Here is a 12,223-nt window from a genome sequence, read left to right on the forward strand (position 1 = left end):
GTTGTACAATTTCCACTCAGCCAACATTCCTGTGGTTCTGGATGGTGTCCGTTCCGTCTTTTAGTTGTATTTTTGAAGTGGATTTCGAGGCAGCAAACACCAGTGTTTAACCTATGCTGCCATCTTGGTTTCTCTCCATGACTAACTCTTTAAGGAGACCAGAATGTAGACTATCCCATATTCTGGATTTGTCTAATTGTATCTCATAGTGGTTTTTTCTTTAAGTCTTTATTATAGAAAATTTCAAATATATACAAAGTAAACAGAGTAACATAATAAATCTCCAACAGCCAGCTTCAATAATTCTCAATTTCTGGTGGTTCTTGTTTCATCTATACCTCCACCCATTCCTCATCTCATTTTACAAACTGATCCTCTAGGCCCCATACTTCCTATAACTGGAAGTTAGGTCTACATATTCATATCAAATATTTGGGGGAAGAAAACTGAGTAGATGACATCATGTCTCCATGCCACATTACAGCTGTAGGTATAAAAGAGTCCTCTGTCCCCTATCAGCGATGGTAAACCCACCAGGTTGTGGAGGTGGAGAACAACATGCAGCTTCAAAGTAGAGATGCATTTGTTTCTTCACTTTGGGTGACACCTTGGTGCCATGCTAACACCTTTCACGCAATGGCATTACTATCCCATTTACAATCCTTGTCTGAATCAGAGGTTACACTTGTGTAAGAGGTTACACAGAATAGCGATTTTCAAATTCTACCAGTACTTCTATATTTATTAGCTGGCATTCTACTTTAAATAAGGGTTTTCCTTTATTAACTGGAGATGAACTGCAAGGCTTCCTAAAAAGGCAGGGCAAATGCTTAATTCTGTCCCTTTAATTACTAATTTTTATTTGTTTCTATTCTTTTTTTATAATCAGTTAGAAATATATGTAGTTTACATATAAATAAATATACATATAAATTTATATATAAATTTATGAAATATAAATACATATATAAATACATTTTCATTGACTTCAGAAAGGAAGAGATAGATAGAAACATCAATGATGAGAAACTTTGATTAGCTGCCTCCTGCATGCCCCCTACTGGGGATCAAGCCAGCAACCCAAGCATGTGCAATGACAGCAAATTAGATTTTTTTTTCCTTTCCCGTACTCTCTATTTTTACTATGAACTTGATTTTTATTTATTCAACACTTTGCAACCAAATATAATCATGTGCTAATATATTCTTATACCCTTAAATTTAAGTCATAAATTTTCTTGGCAATAAATAATTAAATTACTCAAGTGTTTAAACATTACCATGAAGTTGACAAAGAACAGTGCAAAAAAATGATGATATAGAAAATAAATGAAATGTTTATTTCCCCACCGTTATCTTCACTACATGTTAAAACATATATCTAGCTACTGAGATCATTATATATTGTTTTTATTATTTCTGTTAAATTTTAGGATAAAAGCTTTGTTTTTTTAAAAAAATTACTCAATAATCAATCAAATACTAAAATTCAAATCAACTCACCTGTTGAACAGGACTATCAACGGTAAAGGCCTTGTAAAGAGCCAATGCCTGGCTTTTACTTCCTTTGCTCCAGATCACCATATTTCCAGCCACATAGAGTTCCTCGTCATAATCCATTTCTCCAATTTCACTTCTGCCTCTCCTTAACTGCCAGCTTTCCTTAAAAATTTACATATGTAAGACATGTTTAAGCGGTTTTTATTTCTTTTGCAACATTATGGAGCAAGATTAATTAATTAAAATTGAACAGCAATTCAGATACAAGTCTCCTGCTCTGTCTGTGGAGTAAGGCTCAGTCCAAGCCCAACTTTTAGGTTTGGTGCCACCGATTAACAGAGGAGGGGGTGTGGGTGTATGTATCATAGTGTATCTTACAGGATTTCAAACATGGGAATTTACCTCAAGAATTCTCTATATTAAGTATTTTATTATTACGTTACCATTTTATGCTGCCAAAAACATAAATAAACAAAAACTAGACCTTACCTATATATCCAAAAATTAAGCCAACATTCTTGGGAGACTAAAGACATACGAAGCATATGGGGGGTGAAGCAGAGGGGGCAGTGAAGTGCACATGGGACACTGGGGGAGCTTACCCACCATGCAGACTTCCCTGCTTCACAACTGCATATACATTCACCTTCCTGCCCTTGTGCCAACCATCAAAATGAACAGGGCAGAGAAAGGTTTGGATTCCTAACTACAGACTTCCGCTCCTGGAAATTTTGGTATCCCAAAAGGGATACAGAAATGGAATTAAGATGAGAAAGACTGACTGTTTAACATGCACTTACTTCTCATCCCCCTATTTAAAAACTAGTACTGTATCTACTTATGTGGCATTTCTTTTCTCCTCTAGAAACATGTAAGTTTTTGGCAGCAGGGACGATTGCTAACTCGACTATCTAACCATCAAATAACATGAAATCTGGTCCCACATACTAAGTGAAGAAAAAGAGATTTAAATGGACCATAATCATAGTGACTCTCATTATAAATCCCTGAGTTATATGTCTAAACAGCCTTGACACTATAATACAATTAAGGTCATTATTTTTAGCTTTCATAAAATTTACCAAATCTTAACCAATACCCTAGAAGTAGCATCATACTCATTTCTCAGTAGCATCTCGGTAGCCTTAAATTACAAGTAGATCGAATCTCTCTACATTTCAAAAGCAAACTGAGAATCTTGATAAAACCTTCTGTTTTTCATGGATTGTAACCTCCTGCAGGGATCCCACCAAGCCAGCAGCACCATCAGACGACCACAACTCAGAAGCTGGCTGCAGCTGCCGAAGCTGAAGGTTCAAAGCATTAGGGTGGTGTCTGCAGTGGTCTCGACCAAAAGGAACAAATTCCTGCAAATCCCCAGCTGCAATCATTGTTGCCCTTTCTTCAGAGAAGTTCAGCATGGCTTTCAGATATCAATATTATTTCTGTATGAATTCAAACACATTCTGGCCAGCTGCTGGAATCAAAACGAGAAGAAAATTATCAGAAGTTTACAGAAGAGCCATTAATCCTTAGATGAGTGTCATACAATCCTATCACATTGTAGGTGTACAAGTAATCATAACATCAAAGAGCATTCCAGATCTGATTCTTTCAGGTAATTAGTTACCATTTCATAGTTACCTTACACTATCAGTACATAATTAACATTACAGCTACATGTTAGTTGCTGACAAAATCAACTGTAGGAAATCACTGGGCTGAGAGATAAGCACTTATGTCTGACAATATTGATCCTACATTTCCTACTACTACTCACTAATTTCTCCACATTTCACATTTAAGGATTTAGACAAGTTTTACTTTATAGTAAATGGCTCTCAACATTTAAGGGCATTTCTGTTCAAATGCTGGAACAACATTTAAAAAGCACACCTGACAGATCACTGGCATATTGAAATGAAAGAAACAGAAACAACATATCATTTCTAATTCATCAAAAGGTGAACCACTTGGTGCTTTAAGAAACTAGTAAATGTCATCATTAACTGTGAGCCTCAATCCACCTAAACATGTAATTGCAAGCACTGCCAATTTCTGGTGCAAACCCAAAGTCCAATGCATGAACAAAGTTACTGGCAACGGAACAGTCATGCTTGTTTGCAAACTGAACAGTTCTGGCTTTGAAAGAACACAATCTACTACAGTTCAGCTCATTACTACAAAGAAGTGGGCGAGCTGTGGGTGGAAACAGCCCTCACCCATTACTTCCAGAACATTTCTACGAACAGTCACTGACAGCCAGTCAAATTCGGCCACTGTAGAAGGTGGATGACAGTTCTGCCTCAGACAACTCTTATATGGAAAACGGTTTTGTGGCATAGTGGTTAAGCTGCAATCCTCAAATACAGGAATCAAAACACACATTCATGTCAGCACTAGACAACCTTTAAAAACAGTGTTTGAAAGGGCTTTCACATCACAAACAGTTTAATATGACTTTGTTTCTCCTCTGAGATCTTTTTGGCACCAGCAGCTTTCTTGGCTGAAATATCTGAGCCTGTGGTTCCCATGCAGCTCCTCTAGGGTTGCAGTTATGTTTTCTGTGAATTAAGTGTTATTCCTGAGAGAACGGTTATGTCACATTCATGACACTTTTTCCTCCTTCTGATAAGTCAGTTTTGAGAACAGTTTAACTTGGGCCATGACTGAGATAGTGCCTGTGGGAGCCTAATCAGAGTACGCCGGATGTTCAAGGCCAATCTGAGCAGGAGAATCCTAATTAGGATGTTCAAGGCCAATCTAAGCAAGGACACAGAGATTGTACTATACACACTGGGCAGGAGTACCTTACTATCACCCAAATACTGATGTCACTATTCGGCAGGAAGCCTTTGTGTCTAAGTTAGTATAAACGTGTTACTAACCAGCTGGTGGGTGGCTGCTTGGTATGGCTCCTCTTTGCTACTGCATTAGCAAGGGCTGCTTGGCGCAGCCACTGTGTGAAGCTACTTTGAAGAACTGTTTTGTCTGATGGCTCCTTGTTAGCAATGGCTACATGGCCTGCAAAAGAGACTCCCCTGCCCTAACCGGTTTGGCTCAGTGGATAGAGAACAGCCTGCGGACTGAAGGGTCCCAGTCCAGGGCATGTACCTTGGTTGCTGCACATCCCCAGTAGGGAGTGTGCAGGAGGCAGCTGATCGATGTTTTTCTCTCATGATGTTTCTAACTATCCCTCTCCCTTCCTCTACGTAAAAAAAAATGAAAATATATTTTTAAAAAGACTCTCCTATATGCCTCTGTCTTCTCATGTCCTCTTTGTCTACTGCCCGGCGTTCACGTGGGTACAGCCCCTGGCAGAGGACTGTGCACCCCACAGTGCCTTATAAAACTTACACCAAACACCCACAAAATCCAGCCGGCCTTCCTATGTTCTAGTCAACGGGTTAACCAACATATTAACTCTGAGAGGAAGCCACAGAATCGGTAATTAAAGGATCGCCTGCACAGAACAATGGCCACTTTGCGCTGATTAGTATATTTAGATCTTTGCAGCCCCAACTGTGTGTGCGCTTCCCGGGGCCCTATAACAGCACCGCATGGAACTGATGCGCTCCCAGGGAGACCACGGCCTCGCTTCCTGGGAACAGGGACCTGCCAAGAGCACGCGAGGCGGCTCGTGTGTGTGTGTGTGTGTGTGTGTGGGGGGGGGGGACCCGAAGGCACAGGAGGCACCAGAGCCGGGTCTGGGCGGAAGGGCCGTGTCCGGGGCCTCAGGGTCGGCGAGACCCGCGGGCTGAGCGGGGGCCTCAGCAAGCCAGCCACAGGGCGGCCCTCTCGGAGCTGCAGTGGCAGAGACACCATGCTCAGCTGGGAAGGAGGCCGGGGGCGGCGCGGGGAGGGGCGGCGCGGAGCCCAGGCCACGCCGCCCGGGGCGGTCGGGTGAGGGGTCAGGGACACGCGGCGACCAGCAGCGCCGCTGGCCGGGCCTCACCTGAGTCACTCGGGACGCGCGAGGCGCGGGAGCCCGGCTGCGCCCCCGGGGCCACAGCAGAGTCGGTCACGGGGACTCCGCCGCCGCTGAGCGTTTCCTCCCCCTCCGTCCCCCGCTCCCGAGAACCTGCGAGCAGCAGCCAAGGACCGCGGGCATCAGCTCCCGCTCTAAAACCGAACTACAGACTCCGCTGAATTTCCCGTCCTGCTTCGCGCGGGGCCGGGGGCGGGGCCTTGAAGCACCAGGTCTCATGGGAGGCGCCGCAGCCCTCGGTCCGGCTCTGCTCGCCTCCGGGGAGGATGCTGGGTCCGCCCGCCGGTACCGCCTGGTCCCCGTCGCCGCGTGGAGCCCGGAAGCAGGACCCGGTCAGCTGGAGTCTGAGCTGTGACCGGACCGTCCCGGCCTCTCCATCTGCGCCGGGTCCTGTCACTACGAGCCTGAGCTGCCTCCACCCGGAGCTGCCGCACTTCCAGGCGGGTTCTGCTCGCTCCCCCGGGGGACTGGGGCTGTGAGGGGCGCGCTGATTTCCCCTCTGCCGGTGCTCCTTCACCCTGTAGGGCCAGACCCTGTGAAAAGTGCAGGAAAGACACGGAGGTCCTCACAGAAACATGGCGTGCCATTTCTGAGCTTCACAGACACACCGCCAGGTGACCCCTAGACCTGGATGAAGCACCCCAGCTTTACGGGCCCTCCCTCTCCGTGGACTTAGCTGTACAATCTCACACTGATGGAAACTAGAAAACTTTCCTGAGCTCTGCCCTCCCATGGCATAGGTTGTCTAGGTTAAAAATGTCAATGGAGCCCTAGCCGGCTTGGCTCAGTGGATACAGCGTCAGCCTGCAGACTGAGGGGTCCCAGGTTCCATCCAGGCCAAGGGCATATGCCTGGGTTGCAGGCTCCATCCCCAGTGGGGGGTGTGCAGGAGGCAGCTGATCAGTGATTCTCTCTCATCATTGATGTTTCTATCTCTCTCTCCTCCCTTCCTCTCTGAAATCAATAAAGAAATATATATTTTTAAAAAATATCAATGGAGCTCTGACCCCGTTGTTCAATTGGTTGAGTGTCCTCTTGTAACCAAAAAAGGTTGGGAGTTTGATTTCCAATCAGGGCACATACCTAGATTGCAGTTTGATCCCGGGTGAGGGGCATGCAGGAGGCAATTGATTGAAGTTTCTCTCTCACATAGATGTCTCTCTCTCTCTCTCTCTCTCTAAATAAATAAATAAATAAATAAATAAATAAATAAATATATCCTCAGGTGAAAACTATATATATATATATAGTTTCCTCTCTCTCTCTCTCTCTCTCTCTCTCTATATATATATATATATATATATATATATATATATATATTCATTCAATAGACAACTTATGGCCTAAGAAATCAAGTTCAAATTCTTTATCCAGAAATATAAAATTGGCTGAAACCTATGTCTGCACTAAGATCATCTCCTGAGTGTCCCCAAACACACCTTGCACTTTGTGGTCTTGGGATCTGGGTACATCCTCATTTCTTTATTTGGAATGCCAGCCCTCAGGGTTTAGCTCAAATGCCTCTTCTCAGAAGACTTCAATACAAGAAGGAGTTTGCTGAGAGGACTGAATACTTGCCCCCCCCCACCCCCGCCCCAAAATTCCCATGTGGAAACCATATGCTGTATGTGATGGTGTTTGGAGGTGGTGCTTAGGTCATGAGAGTGGAGCATTCCTGACTGGCATTAGTGCCCCTTCCAGAAAGTGAGGACCCAGTGAAGGGAAGGTTGGCAATGAGCGAGAAAGCAGGCCCTCAGCAGACACTGAAACTACCAGCACCATGATCTTGGGGATTTTCATTGAGAAAACACGATGCTATGTCCCTGACAATGATCAGAGAGACCAGGGCAAAGCCAGCGGGGCAGGCAGCACGTTCCGGGACCAGACCAGGGACGGTGGGTCCCTCGACCTGCCTCCTAAGTGCCTAAGTGCGCAGATGCTGAGCAGCAGGTGAAATAAGTGGGGAAATGCTGTGTGCCATGCCCTAGCCATCTGTTATCGTGTGCTCCTGGGATTAAGATGTGTCTATCGTGAGTGTGTGAGCAAACCTTATTCCTTTACTAAAACTAGGGTCTTTTGTGAGTTAAGAGTCGATTTAATTCACACTCATCTGTTCAACAAATGTTCACTGAGGAAGGCCGTGTGGCTCAGGGCTCAGGTGTCAGCCACCTGGACTTCTGGCTCAGCAGTGGACAACAATGTGACCTGAGTCTTCCAAGCCTCAGTTTCCCCTTGTAGAACACAGGGCTGAGCAGAGCTCCTGCCTCTTTTCCTTTTGTGCAGATCAGAGATGGGTGGGGGAGCCCCAAGGGATGTGTGAGGAGCAGGGAGAGGGTGCGTGTGGGGCCCACAGGGGAGCAGGGCAGAGGCCGTTGCAAGGACTTGGGCCTTGATCCTGGAGGCACCTGGAGGGTTCTGAGTGGGAAAATGGACTGGGAAGGGTTCGTGCTAACGGTCACCCTGGCTACAACGTAGAAGACGGAGGTGGTCAGGCAGGAAGACCCCCTTCAGGGGTCAGAGATGGTGGTGGGAGGATTAGCTCTGTGGTAGTGGATGTGGGTGTGGGAGAGGGTGTGGGAGTTGGAACTGACCAGGCGGAGAATGGCTGGGAGGGAGGCGGGGTCAGCGCATGTTCTCAGCTGGGCCTTTAGTGGACAGCACTACATGCAGGAGACACAGGCTCAGAAGGGAGGATGGGACCATCCTGAAACCTGAAATGCTCACTGGGATGTGCTGTGGTCTGAGCCCTCTGAGGACGCACAGCCCTTAACATACGCAGTGGACACTGTGAATGGGTGGGTGTGATGCTGTGTGAATGCTCTCACTGAAAAGTGAATACTCGGAGAAATCTCAGACAGGGCTCTCTGGGAGGTCTCTGAATTGTGCTTGTGACTTTTCTCTCAGTGTGACATTCTTTCCAGTTGAAAAGTTAAAGAGTGTACAGGCCAGGGGTGGGGAAGGAATGGCCAATGTCCTGGAGAGGAGGGGTGGCTCAGAGCCCAGGGCCAGGAGGGAGGAGTGCAGGGAGGGGAGAGAACCAGTGGGAGGAGGGGGGTGGAGGGGAGCAGGAGAGGGAAGGGGAGCTCTGTGGGTAGTGGTCCAGGCCCCGGTGGAGGTCTGGCGGGAGTCCGGTGCCGGGTCATGTTAAAAGGCTGCAGAGGCTGGAGTGGGGATGGTCTGCCTGCGACCATCGGGTTTATCAGCAGTGGTGGCCACGTGCAGAGTTGGTTTGTTTCTTCCCAAGTTGAAGTGATGACCATTTGAAATGGATGGCTCTCTCTTTCTTTTCTTTATGTTTTTAAGGTTCGCTGTGTGCTGGAAACGATGTTGGTTCTGAAGAGCAGTGGCGTGCAGAGGATTCCGGGCTGTGAGCCTGAGCCTGTGGAGAAACTGAGGAAATTGCTAAGAGGGGAAGTGAGTGCCCTGTGGACGTGGACCCACCGTGTAAGGCTGGGAGGTAGTTGGAGCCGCGAGTCGGGTGCCCGGCCTGGTCAGCAAGAGTTGCGAGGGATCGAATGGCAGCTGTGTTTCTGCGATGAGACCCTGTGAGGGGCCCGTGTGCAGCGTGTCCCTGAGAGATCAGCATCCCCCACACTTAGCCGGTGGTGCTGGACTCGGCTGTGCAGCAGAATCACCATAGACTTCTGATCACTTTGGAAGAGGGCCCACCAGGACCGGAGGCGTTAGCCCAGCAGAAGAGGGGCTTGACTATGTAACCTCCCCAGGTATGTTTACGTGGGACCACAACAGAGACCCACCGCCCTCTCCAGTCAGGGCGTCCTCTACCCTTACTTCTTTATTCATTTTTCTGAGGAGAATTCTTATTTTATATATACTTTTATTGACTTCACAGAAAACTGGAGACGGAGCGCGAAAGAGAAACGCCAATGATGAGAACCATTGATTGGCTCTCTCCTGGACACCCCGCATTGGGGATGGAGGCCACAACTGGGACATGGGCCCCAACCTGGAAGCCAACCATAACTGCCTGGTTCTGGTTCATAGGTTGACACTCAACCACTGGACCAGGCCGACAAGGCTCGGGTGCCGGTAAACCTGCTTGTATAAAGAAAAGAATGGTATTGCTGGTTTAGTTAGCTTCAAGGTAATCTTTGAAACTATTGGAGAAGTTGCTAAGAATTGATAACTGAAAATTTGAGAATGACTTTCTCAAATTTCTTTCTAAGACCTAATGAAACCCACTTTTTCTTTAAATCCTATGGCAAGGATGTGCTTATTGATTTGAGAGAGAGAATCATTGATGTGAGAGAAAAGCATCAGTTGGTTGCCTCTCATACACACTCCCACTGGGGACTGAACGCCCAACCTAGGTATGTGCCCTGACCGGGAATTGAACCCACAGCCTTTCCGTGTAGAGAATGATGCTCCAGCAAACTGATCCACACCGGCCAGGTCGTGGACCAATTTTTAGGAAAGAAAACTTTCTGTGACTCCTAACCTTTGTGCATATCCGTGGTCCAAAATACAGCTCAGTGCATGGGAGTTCATGGAACACCTTGATGACTTTGAGTTGAGTGAATGAGATGCAATGTGTGCAATGTGCTCATCACTGTGCCAGGCTTGTGCTCACTCTTTTGTGGTTTCAGTCGGCCTCATCCTGTTTTCTGTGTCATTCTTATGTATTTTCCTTAAAAATAGCACTAGGTTCATAAATTTTGCATCGTTTCTCTAAAATGTTGGCCCTGAAAACGGGGAGCAGAGAGTTTGAAATTTTATCATCCAGTTTATATCCCTTTGGCATAAGCTCATCAATTCAACTGTTCTTGAAATCTTGATTTGCATAATGATAAATAATTTTCATTATCTCAAGATTCCTAAAAGTATATGTTATCCGCTGTGTTCTCACTTCAGGTCACTGCATCTATAAATTTGTTTCCAAGTTAGATCACATTTCGTTGGACATGAATTGAAATCTCATCATGCTGCCCACAAATGAAGGCGGTTAGATTTATGGAATAGCTTCTGTACGAGGAATTGATTGAGATAGTTATGAAAAAGTCACCACTTTAGGTGGGATTTTTTTCAGTTTTGTTCTTTTGTTCGGGGCAGGAATAGACTGCTGGGGACTCGCTATGATTACAAGGAATATGAATGGTGCTCTGTTAAGCATGATTGTTCTGTTCTAATGAGGGAAAGCACGTTCTGATCTGGTGGAGAGTTGTCCGCCCTGGGACATGGGAGCTAACAAGGGAATGCAGGCCACCCTCCTTTCTGAGAAAGGCCTAGATCAGCAACCTCGTTGCCTGTAATCTGGTCCCGGAGCCACCCGGCCTCTGCCAACACCCAGCCCGAGTTGCCTGTAACCTGTAACCACTATACCTTCCTACTTTCCCAGGCCTGAAATGTCTGCTTTCCCGTGGGATCTTTGTCCTTCTACCCAAGATAAGCAGCTGGCTTATTGGGGGAGGAGGACAGGGGGTAGAGCAGACGTTTGTGGGTTACCTGCTGCTCTCTCCTTCTGCTGCATTCATGGAATAAATGATCTCAACCCTGTCTCTGCTCATTGGCTCAAGGAGTGACCAGCAGCCCGGACCCATTGCTTGTCCAGATTCACTTTCAGTAATTTTATAACAGTCATTGGAGCTGGATAATGAATCGAAATGCTAATCAGTACTCTCCCCCCACCCCCAATCTAAGTCCAAAGATTTCATCTACTTTAAACAATTTAAATTTGTCTTAAATTAAGAATGAGTTTTTTAATTCACCCAAGTAAACCATTACTAGTTTAGAAATAATTGATTGGCAGCCTAAATGTTTAAATTCTGTTCTGAGGGTGCCTGTATATTTGTTCTCTAAATGTCTTTCTTGCATGTGCTAATTTAGTACTCCTTGCACTGAAAGCTATGTACAAAGTCCTTTTGTTAAAATATTTTCCAGTCCGGCCGGCATGGCTCAGTGATTGAGTGTATCACTACGACCAGGAGGTCACCATTAGATACCCAGTCAGGGCATATGCCCTGGTTGGGGGCTTGATCCCCATTATGGGGCGTGCAGGAGGCAATTGATCAATGCTTCTCTCTCATCATTGATGTTTCTCTCTCGCTATCTCTCCTTTCCCCTCAGAACTCAATAAAGATATATTTTTTTAAAATATATAAAGTATAGCCCTAGCCAGTTTGGCTCACTGGATAGAGGGCTGACCTGGGGATTGAAGGGACCCAGGTTTGATTCTGGTCAAGAGCATGTACCTTGGTTGTGGGCACATCCCCAGTGGGGAATGTGCAGGATGCAGCTGAACGATGCTTCTCTCTCATCAATGATTCTCTCTATCCCTTTCCCTTCCTCTCTGTAAAAAATCAATAAAATATATATTTTTAAAAATATATATGTATATAAAATATTTATCAAATATATAGCTTTACATTGTTCATTTTTCTTATAAACTACACATTAGTGAGTGGTCTGTCAAATTGTTTTTTAGGCAATTGACTGGTGGACTTGAGGGGTCTTACGTATGAACTATTGACAGTCGATGGTGAGACTTTCCGAGCTGGGCTCTGTAGGTAAGACTTCACAAAATAAAATGATTGTGTAGTTCCCTGAAAGGAACGAATCAAATTTCTGTAATGTGGCTGATGGGAAAAAATAATTTTTTGAAACATAGACAGACATATCAGAATGAAGTGGTTAATTTCCATTGATAATGGTATAGGATCTATAAACATAACCTTTATGTTTCTTTATATTTTATGTGCCAGATAGATCTTAATCTTG

This window comes from Myotis nattereri (genome assembly GCF_964212035.1).
Source record: "Myotis nattereri genome assembly, chromosome: 10".
In the NCBI taxonomy this organism is placed as follows: domain Eukaryota; kingdom Metazoa; phylum Chordata; class Mammalia; order Chiroptera; family Vespertilionidae; genus Myotis; species Myotis nattereri.